Source organism: Lynx rufus, unplaced genomic scaffold (genome assembly GCF_022079265.1).
Source record: "Lynx rufus isolate CCGP_SWC_20201006 ecotype Redwood Valley unplaced genomic scaffold, mLynRuf1.p SCAF_2, whole genome shotgun sequence".
Classification (NCBI taxonomy): Eukaryota; Metazoa; Chordata; class Mammalia; order Carnivora; family Felidae; genus Lynx; species Lynx rufus.
This window is the reverse complement of record NW_025814834.1, coordinates 111,033,772-111,044,455: the sequence shown is the minus strand read 5'-3', so window position 1 is coordinate 111,044,455 and position 10,684 is coordinate 111,033,772. Positions and strand designations below refer to the sequence as shown.

Sequence of the window (10,684 nt, the reverse complement as noted above, 5' to 3'; positions counted from 1 at the left end):
GTCCTTTGAATTTCCAGGTCAATTTTGGGATTAGCCTCTCAGTTTCTGCAAAGAAGCTGTCTGGGATTTTGATAGGTACTATGTTGAATCTGTAGATAAATTTGGGAAATTTTGCCACCTTAATATTAAATCTTCTCATCTATAAACATGGACTGTCTTTCCATTTATTTGTACTAATTTAATTTCTTTCAACAGTATTTGGTAGTATTCAGAGTAAAAGTTTTTCATTTGTTAAACTCAGATACTGATTTTTTATGGTATTAATTATTTATATTAAAGCAGCTTGACTGAAATATAATTCACACACTGTATAGTTGACCCATTTAAAAAGTACAATTGAGGGGTGCTGGGGTGGCTCATTGGTTAAGCTTCCCACTCTGGATCTTGGCTCAGATCATGATCTCACGGTTCATGAGATCAAGCCCCATGTTGGGCTCTGCACTGACAGTGCGGAGCCTGCTTAGGATTCTCTCTCTCCCTCCCTTTCTGCCCATCCTCCCCTTTCAAAATAAATAAACATTAAAAAAAATTAAAATGTACAATTAAGTGGTTTTCGATATGTTGCATTATGTATATGTATATATCACATTTTATCCATTTACCTGTTGAGGGACACTTCATTGTTATTTGTACATTTTGGATTGTAAATAGCTTCCTAGTTTGTTTTTGTTTCTGTTTTTGTTTTTGTTTTAAGTAGGCTCCATCCCCAGGGCTTGAACTCACAACCCTGAGATCAAGACCTGAACCAACTGAGCCACCCAAGCTCCCCGTGGATTGTAAATAATGTTCTAGTGAACACTGGCATACAAGTATCTGTTCAAGGGCTTTACTTCACTTTGGATATATATTTAGGAGTGGGATTTCTGAATCATATGAAAATTCTGTGTTGGGGCACCAGGGTGGTTCAGTCGGTTAAGCCTCGGACTTCGGCTCAGGTCATGATCTCAACAGTTCGTGAGTTCGAGACCCATGTCGGACACTGTGCTGACAGCTCAGAGCCTGGAGCCTGCTTCTGATTGTGTCTCCCTCTCTCTCTGCCCCTCCCCCGCTCACACTTTCTCCATTAAGGTTTCCTCAAGTTTTGCCAAATTCACGTTATCCTCCTGACTGTGTTTTGGAGTGATTCACCATCAGTCCACCTCACCAGCACTTTGCATCTTTCTACAATATGTTGAAACCAGCAAACTGCAACTTGTGCAAACTGATGGGGCAAAGATTTAGGAGAGGTAGTTGGCTTTTTCTAAGTGGCTGGAGCCTCACATTAGACATACAAGGCCCTGACAGTGTTTCAGTCCATATTTGTGTGTAATCTCATTGGCTAAAGTCTTACAAGACTGACGCAGCAAAATACTAGTCACTGTAGGTATAGAAGAGTTATCAGAAATTGAATCGTCACTTGATGTTTCCTGGATCTCTTTACTTTGTTCTTCCTATCATGAGCTATAAAAAGTCACTGCCATAACCTGGCAAAGCTGAATATTCCCACACCATCTGTCAAAGAGGCCTGTCCAAAGAAAAAATTCCAGGAATCTCTTGAGTAAAGATCAATTGTTGTTTTCCCCACAACAGAATGCATCTTCGGGTTTCTTTTTTGTTAAACCTTCACAATGTGCCCTGCATACATTTGTGGATTTTTTGCACTATCGTTGACTCTAACAATGCAGAAACAGGAAGTGTTTCTAGGAGTTTTACTGTGAACCCATAGAAAAGTTTCCACTGTAACACTTGAGCCATGTAATACATTCTTAACTAGTAATTCTGGTGTTTCCTGGAGATCCAGTATATACCAATGGACTGTATGTAAATACTGCATTTCTTTGGGGAGGGTGTCTTTCTACAAGGATCACTGAAAACCTGTTCAACATTATCAGGAGCCTCATGATGGGAAGAGATCCGATCTGATTACAAATGCAAGGTGATGACCTATCAGAATGGCTAACATTAACAACTCAGGCAACAACAGATGTTGGTGAGGATGTGGAGAAAGAGGATCTCTTTTGCATCGTTGGTGGGAATGCAAGCTAGTGCAGCCACTCTGGAAAACAGTATGGAGGTTCCTCAAAAAATTAAAAGTAGAACTACCCTATGACCCAGAAATTGCACTACTAGGTATTTATCCAAGGGATATGGTGTGCTGTTTCAAAGGGACACATGCACCCCAATGTTTAGAGCAACTCTATCAACAATAGCCAAAGTATGGAAAGAGCCCAAATGTCCATTGATGGATGAATGATAAAGGATGAATGAATGGATAAAGAAAATGTAATATATATATATATATATATACACACACACACACACACACACACACACACACACACATACACACAATGGAGACAATGGAGTATTACTCGGCAATCAAAAAGAATGAAATCTTGCCATTTGCAACTACGTGGATGGAACTGGAGGGTATTATGCTAAGTGAAATTAGAGAAAAACAAAAATCATATGACTTCACTCATAAGAGGACTTTAAGATACAAAATAGATGAGCATAAGGGAAGGGAAGCAAAAACAATATAAAAACAGGGAGGGGTACGAAACATAAGATACTCTTAAATATGGAGAACAAACAGAGGGTTACTGAAGGAGTTGTGGGAGGGGGGATGGGCTAAATGGGGAAGAGGCATTAAGGAACCTACTCCTGAAATCATTGTTGCACTATATGCTTGGATGTAAATTAAAAAACTAATAATAATAAAAGAAAAAAATGCAAGGTGATGAGTCCAAAGAGAGCACTGTCTCTGGCTGGAAGGATTCACTCACCAAATGCTGTTCCCCAGCATCTAAGTTCTCATACTGTTACACAGTGCTGGATTCTTTGAGATGAGAGCTATTTTTAGTGTCTGTTCAGGTGGTCACACTGTTTCCATCTTTAGAGACAAAGGTTCCCATTGAAGTTTTTGCCTTGGACAGAAGTGTCTACACCTGGCCATAGAATTGTGTAGGATGCCTTCCCCACATCAGGCCTCAATGCCGCACACTCACCTCCCGTGGCAACACTTGCACACCTCCATTTCTTCTTGCATTAGTTTGGGTAGAATATCCTTTTTATTTCCGTAAAATTGATAGTAATGTCCCTACATTCATTTCTGATTTCTTTTTAATTTTTTTAATGTTTATTTGTTTTTGAGAGAGAGAGAGAGACGGAGAGTGAGAGGGGGCGGGGTAGAGAGAGGGAGACATAGAATCAGAAGCAGGCTCTAGGCTCCGAGCTGTCAGCACAGAGCCCGACGCAGGACTCAAACTCATGAGCCATGAGATCATGACCTGAGCCAAAGTTGGACACTCAACTGACTGAGCCACCCAAGTGCCCCATCATTTCTGATTTTAGTAATTTGAATCTTTTTTTATTCTTAGTCAATCTAGAGAAAGGTATTTGTTAATTTTGTTCATCTTTTCAAAGAACCAACTTTTTTGTTGATTTTCTCTTTCTGTTCTCTTATCTCTATTCTGTTTTTATTTCCTTCTGCTAGCTTTGGGATTAGTTCGCTTTTTTTCCCTAGCTCCTTAAGATGTACAATTAAGGTTACTGACTTGAGATATTCCATTTTTCAGCATATACATTTACAACTATAAATTTCCCTCTGAGCACTGCTTGTGCTGCATTCCTTAAGTTTTGCCGTATTGTGTTTCCACTTGTCTCAAGGTGCTTTCTAATTTCCCTTGTTAGTTGTTCTTGTGGTTAAAGAGTGTTTGTTTACTTCCCACCTGTTTGTAAATTGTCCAGTTTTATTTCTTTTATTCATTTCCAGTTTCATTCTATTGTGATTGAAAAAGATATTGTATATGGTTTAAAGCTACTTAAATTTATTGAGACTTGTTTTGTGGCCTAACATATGGTCTCTTCTGGAGAATATTCCACATGTACCTGAGAAGGATGTGTAGCAACTCCTGTTGCTAAGTGTTCTGTATCTGTCTGTTACGTCAGCTCAGTTTATAGTGTTGTTCACATTCTTGGTTTCCTTATTCATCCATCTGGTTGTTTCTATCCACTGTTGAGAGTGGCAAGTGTAGTCTCCAACTATTATTGTTGAACTATTTCCCCTTCAATTATGTCAATTTTTCCTTCATATAGTTTTGGTGGTACTTATTTCTGGATATGTTTATAATTGTTATGTCTTCATGTATTTTATGAAATGTATTTTTTGCAGTGTACCATTTGGATTCCCTCCTTTCAGTTTCTGTATATGTTATTTTCCTAGGAGTTACCTTAGGGATTACAATCAACACCCCAAATTTATGGTGTGCTTGGTGGTGTCCCACAGCTCTTTAGACTGGTCACTTTCTTCATTTTGTTTTTCTTTCTACTCTTCTGGATAATTAATGTCTAATCTTCAAGTCCAGTGATCCTTTCTTCTACTTGCTTAAATCTACTATTGAATCCCTCTAATGAGTTTTTCATTTCAGTTATAGTACTTTTCAGCTCCAGACTTTTTTTTGGTTGCTTTTTATAATTTCCATCTCTTTACTGATATTCTTATTTTGTTCAGACGTCGTCTTACTAATTTCCTTCAGTTCTTTGTCTATGGTCTGCTTTAGATTATTAAACACGCTTAAGGGGGCGCCTGGGTGGCTCAGTCGGTTAAGTGGCCGACTTCAGCTCGGGCCATGATCTCGCGGTCCGTGAGTTCGAGCCCCGCGTCGGGCTCTGTGCTGACAGCTCAGAGCCTGGAGCCTGCTTCAGATTCTGTGTCTCCCTCTCTCTCTCTGCCCCTCCCAAGCTCATGCTCACACTCTGTCACTGTCAAAAATAAATAAACTTAAAAAAAATTTTTTTAAGGATTTGTATTAATTCTTCCTTAAACATGTATTAGAATTCATCAGTGAAATCATCTGATCCTGAGATTTTCTTTGTGGGTAGTTTTTTTTTATTGCTATCTCAGTTTGCTTACTTACTATTGATCTATTCAGATCTGTTTCTTCTTGAGTCGGTATTGATAGTTTGTGTGTTTCTAAGAATTCATCCATTTACTCTAAGTAGATTTTTTGGCTTAAAGTTGCCTCTAGTATTCCCTCCTGATTCTTTTTAGTTCTGTAATGTTGATACTTTAACGTTTCCTCTTTAATTTCTGATAATGGTAGTTTGTGACTTCTGTTTTCTCCTTGGTCAGCCTAGTTAGAGTTTTATCAATTTGATTGATATTTTTAAAGAACCAGATTTTGGCTCTGTTGATTTTCTCCATTGATTCCCTGTTGTCAATTTCATTTATTTCTGCAGTGATTTTAATTATTTCTATTCCTTTAGAAACTTGCTTTAGAAAGTTGCTATTCTTTCTCTGGTTTCCTAAATTGGAAGTTTATATTTTTTAAATCTTAGATCTTTCTTTTTGTCTACTAATATGTGTTTAGAGCCATGAATTCCCTTCTAAACATTGCTTTCACTGAATTCCACAAATTTTGAAGCTTTGTATTTTCATTTATTTCAAAATTCTTACCTTCTCTTGAGACTCTTTTGACCCACGTGCTATTTAAAAGTGTGTGGTTTAATCTCCCAATATTTTGGGATTTTCCAGCCGTCTTTATGTTACTGATTTCTACACTATTAAATTTGTTAAGATGTATTTTATGGCCCAGAGTGTGATTGCTCTTAGTAAATCTACTCTGCCATTAATGGATGTCCCTATCTTGACAGTTATGGTAATCACATTTTTTAAATTTCCCCATAGTTTTAAGAACCAGTGTATATCTCTTAACATTACCGTCTGTCTTATCTGTTCTCTGTCTTTGATATACATTTTAAATTTTTAGTAGGTGGCCCTTGTTTTTTTCTTAAAATTTATCTGTAAAATTTTTTTTAATGTTTATTTATTTTTGAAGGAGAGAGAGAAAGACAGAGCATGAGTGGGGAAAGAGCAGAGAGAGAGGGAGACACAGAATCTGAAGTAGGCTCCAGGCTCTGAGCTGTCAGCACAGAGCCTGACGCTGGGCTCTAACTCACAAACTGTGAGATCATAGACACGAGCCGAAGTCAGATGCTTAATGGACTGAGCCACCCAGGTGCCCTTCTTACAATTTATTTGTAAAAGCACTCAATCCTTTAAGTTCCCCGCATTTTGATTTTTTTGATTGTACTTAATACTATAGTTCAAACATGATTTTCTGTCCAATGGATACAGAGTCTTGGTCAGTTCATATTTTTTTTTTTATTTTGAAAGACTACTTATTGTATTGTGTTCTTTCATTAGGAGTTACTTATTGTCTGATTGTATCTTTTTATAGGAGCATCCTTAGGTTGGCTCTTGATTCTTTCTGATATGATTTTGCTATCTGGTATGGCAAGATATTCTAGACACATCTTATGTATATCCTGCTCTTTAGTCATTCTTCCAAGAATCTCTGGTTTTATTTACTGGGAAGCAGTATTTTCATAGCATAATGTAGGTAGTGTGGCATGACCATTGCTTTTGGGTTTGTAATTATTGCTAGGATCTTTTAGTAGACAGATACACAAACATGTTTAAGTAGTGTTTACTAGGTCCGTCTACTGTCAAGTTATCCCTCCCTCCCTCCTTTCCATAATCGACTCTGTGGAAGCAAGTCTGTAAACATAGCTCACATTAAGGGGGTGAGGAATTAATCTCCATCTCCTTTAGGGGTTTCCTCTGACTTTTTAAATAGTTGTGCTGTACCTACAATGTCAGAACATACTGACAGCAGGTAGCATACTATACTCTCCCTTTTAACCCGTGATTAATATTAATTTCTAGGGAAAAAAAACAAATATTTAATGCTTACCACCAGTCTTATGTCCATATCTCTCTAGTCATTTTGTTGCCTGAAACTTCCTCTCTAGTAGATTTCTCAAGAAGTCCTCATCGAGGGGCACCTGGGTGGCTCAGTTGGTTAAGCGTCCAACTTCGGCCCAGGTCATGATCTCACAGTTCGTGGCTGAAGCCCCGCATCGGGCTCTGTGCTGACAGCTCAGAGCCTGGACCCTGCTTCGGATTCTGTGTCTCCTTCTCTCTCTGCCCCTTCCCCACTCATGCTCTGTCTCTCTGTCTCTCAAGAATGAATAAACATTAAAAAAATTTTTTAATAAAAAAGTCTCACTTATAAATTAACTTTTACCATTTCAATAGCATGAAATTGGTATTTTTTTAAGGTTCCATGCTGTTTATTTTTTTTAAGTTTATTTATTTATTTTGAGAGAGAGAGAACCAGGGGAGGTGGGGCAGAGAGAGGGCGACAGAGGATCCAAAGCAGGCTCTGAAGCTGTCAGTACAGAGCCCAATGCGGGGCTCAAACCCACAAATCATGAGATCATGACCTGAGCTGAAGTCAGACGCTTAACCGACTGAGCCACCCAGGTGCCCCGCAGTTGGTATTTTTAAAGCACTGTCAGGGATTTGGGGTAGCAGGTTGCTGCAGTTATTGCCTTCAGGGTACAGATCATTCCTGCTTTCTCTTCTCATTACACCTGTCTATATTCTCCTAGTTAGTTTTCCAAGCTGTACAACAAATTACCGCAAAGTTAGCAGGTTAAAACAACATTTATCATTTCAGTTGCCATGCTTCAGGAGTGTAGTATAACAGAACTACATGGCCTTGATCAGGGTCTCGCAAGGCTGCAATCATGGTACCAGCCAGGGCTGGGAGCTCATCTGAATCCTCCTCCAGCCTCACAGGTTTTTGGCAGAATTCATTCCGAGGGAACTCAAGATGGCTTGCCCTTTCAAGGCCCAAGGAGTGTTTTTCTGGCTGTACAACATAAAAGGGAAGGTGGGTGTGGTAACCACAAAGGACTGCAGAATCAAAGCAAGCAGAATAGTCTGACTCACAGAGACCCACGGCACTAGCCGGTTAATCATCGTGTTCCTAGAAACGAAATAAATAGGAAGCCTATGAAATTCTTACTTGGTCTGTATAAGCAGAAAAGTTCTAGGTAAAGTGAACAAAAGTCTAACTCAAATCATAAAATAGATCAATTCCCAGACTTGAGCCAGTTCCCAGACCAGGAACCCCTTGAACGAACCAGGGAAATGGGTCCCCTTGACCTTTACCAGATCCTTTACAGCCATTTACCTGGATAACTGTGCAGTGGGTAAAAGGAAACAATCAGACCACTCATGGATTACTGGACACTGGCTGTGAATAGGCATTGACTCCAGGAGGCCCAAAACGTTACTGTGGCCCTCTGGTCAGAGTAGGGGCTCAAGGATCAATGAGATTTTAACTCAGGTCCATGTCACTGTGGGCCTAGTGGGTCCCCAAGCCCATCTTGTGGTGATTTCCCAGTTCAGAATACATAAATGGAACAGACATAGCTAGCAGCTGGCAGAATCGCCACATTTGCCCTCCAGCCTGTGGAGTGAGGGCTACCAGGGTGGGAAAAGCCAAGTGAAACCCTTAGAACTGTGCATACCTAGAAAGCACATCAGAAGCAACTCAGGGACACCTGGGTGGCTTAGTTGGTTAAGCATCTGGTTCTTGATTTCATTCAGGTCATGGTATCAGCGTTCATGAGATTGAGCCCCACATTGGGCTCTGTGCTCACAGCGCAGAGCCTGCTTAGGATTGTCTCTCTCTCTCTCTCTCTCTCTCTCTCTGCTCCTCCCCTGCTCACATTCTCTCTCAAAATAAATAAACATTTAAAAAATATTTGTTAAAAAAAGCCATTCAGCATTGCTGGAGGTACTGCAGACATCCGTGCAAGGACGTGAAAGGTGACTCCCAGCTCACCCTCACCCCCATTAAGCCCCCCTGTGTGGCCCTTGCAGAAGACGGGTGGGTCTTAGGAAATGATACCAGATTATCACAAGCTAAAGCAGGTAGTGATTCGAAGCTGCTGTCCCAGCTGTGGCTTTGTTGCTTGTGCAAATTAACATCCCCTGGTGCCTGGCATGCAGCTATTGATCTGGTAAATTCCTTTTTCTCCACAACCTGTCCATAAGGCCCAGCAGAGCAAAGCAGTTTGCTTTCAGGTGGCAAGACCAGCAATACACCTGCACTGTCCAGGAGGACATCAACTCTCCAACCTCCTTGGATTTTGGAGGCAATGTACTCCTCATTTGGGTGTGTTACTCTGGCCCATCTGCCAAGTGACCCCAAATGCTGCTAGTTTTTAGTGGGGCCCAGAACAAGAGAAGGCTCTGCAACATTCCAGGCTGCTGTGCAAGCTGCTCTGCCACGTGGGCCACGTGACCCACAGATCCCGTGGAAGTACTGGAAGTGTCAGTGGCACTAGGGATGCTGCTTGGAGCCTTTCACAGGCCCCTGTAGATTTATTGCATTACAGGTCTTAAAGATTTTGGAGTACGGCCCTGACATCCTCTGCAAATAGCAACTCTCCTTTTGAGAAATTGCTCTTGGCCTGCTACTGGGCCCTAGAAGAGACTGAATGCTTGGCTGTGGTCCATCAAATTACATGTGACCTCAGCTACCTATCATGAACTGGGTGTTATCTGACCCACCGAGCCACAACATTGGGCGTGCACAACCACACTCCAGCATCAAATGACAAGTGGTATATAAGTGACCAAACCCGGGCACCTGAAGGTGCAAGTAAATTACGTGAAGTGGCCCAAATGCCCATGCTCTCCACTCCCGCTGCATGGCCTTCTCCCTTCCTTCCTGCACCTGTCACCTCACGGGGAGTTTTTTGTGACTAGTTGACAAAGGAAGAAAAGACTCAGGCCTTGTTTACAGATGGTTCTGCGTGATATGTAAGCACCACCTGAAAGTGGATGGTCGTAGCCATGCAGCCCCTTTCTGGGCCATCCCTCAAGAACAGTGGTGAAGGAAAATCCTCCTAGTGGGCAGAACTTCAGGCAGTATGCCTGCTTGTCCACTTTGCTTGGAAGAAGTGGCAAGATGTGTAATTGTATACTGATTCATGGCTGAGCCAATGATTTGCTTTCATGATTGGGGACTTGGAATATGGTTGGAAAATTGATGACAAAGAAATTTGGGGAAGAGGTATTTGAATAGACCTCTTTGGGTAAAAAAAAAAAAAAAACCATGAGTATATTTGCATCCTATGTTCACCAAATGATGATCTTAGCAGAGGAGGATGTTACTAATTAAGCAGATAGGATGACCCATTCTGTAGACATCAGTCTGCCTTTCCCCAGCCAGCCCTAGCATCGCCTAACTGGCTCATAAACAGAGAGGCTATGATGGCAGAAGTGGTTATGCATGGGCTCAGCAACATGGCCTTCCACTCATCAGGACTGACCTGGCTATGGCCACTACTGAGTGCCCAATCTGCCAGCAGCAGGGACCAACACTGAGCCCCCAATATGGCACCATTCCCCTGGGTGATCAGCCAGCTACCTGGTGGCAAGTTGATTACATTGGACTGCTTCCATCATGGAGGGGACAGTGTTTTGTTCTTACTGAAATAGGCACTTACTCTGGATATGGATTCGCCTTCCCTGCATACAAAACTTTTGCCAAAACTACCATCCATAGAATTACAGAATGCTTTATCCTCCATCATGGTATTCCACACAGCATTGCTGCAGTTCAAAGAATTCACTTCACAGCAAGAGAAGTAAAACAATGGGCTTATGCTCATAGAATTCACTGTCTTACCATGTCCCCACCATCCTGAAGCAGCTGGCTTTTGAAGACTCAGTTACAAACAGCCCCGAGCTGGGTGGCAGTACCTTGCAGTGCTGGGACAAGGTTCTCCATTAGGCTGTGTGTTCCATAAAACAGCAACTAGTATCTGGTGCTATTCC

General features: G+C 41.2%; 1 pseudogene; it reads right to left on the bottom strand.

The window, feature by feature from the left end:
* Positions 1-1,090: 1,090 nt before the first annotated feature.
* Positions 1,091-10,437, bottom strand: LOC124514237 (archaemetzincin-2-like; annotated as a pseudogene).
* Positions 10,438-10,684: the final 247 nt, after the last annotated feature.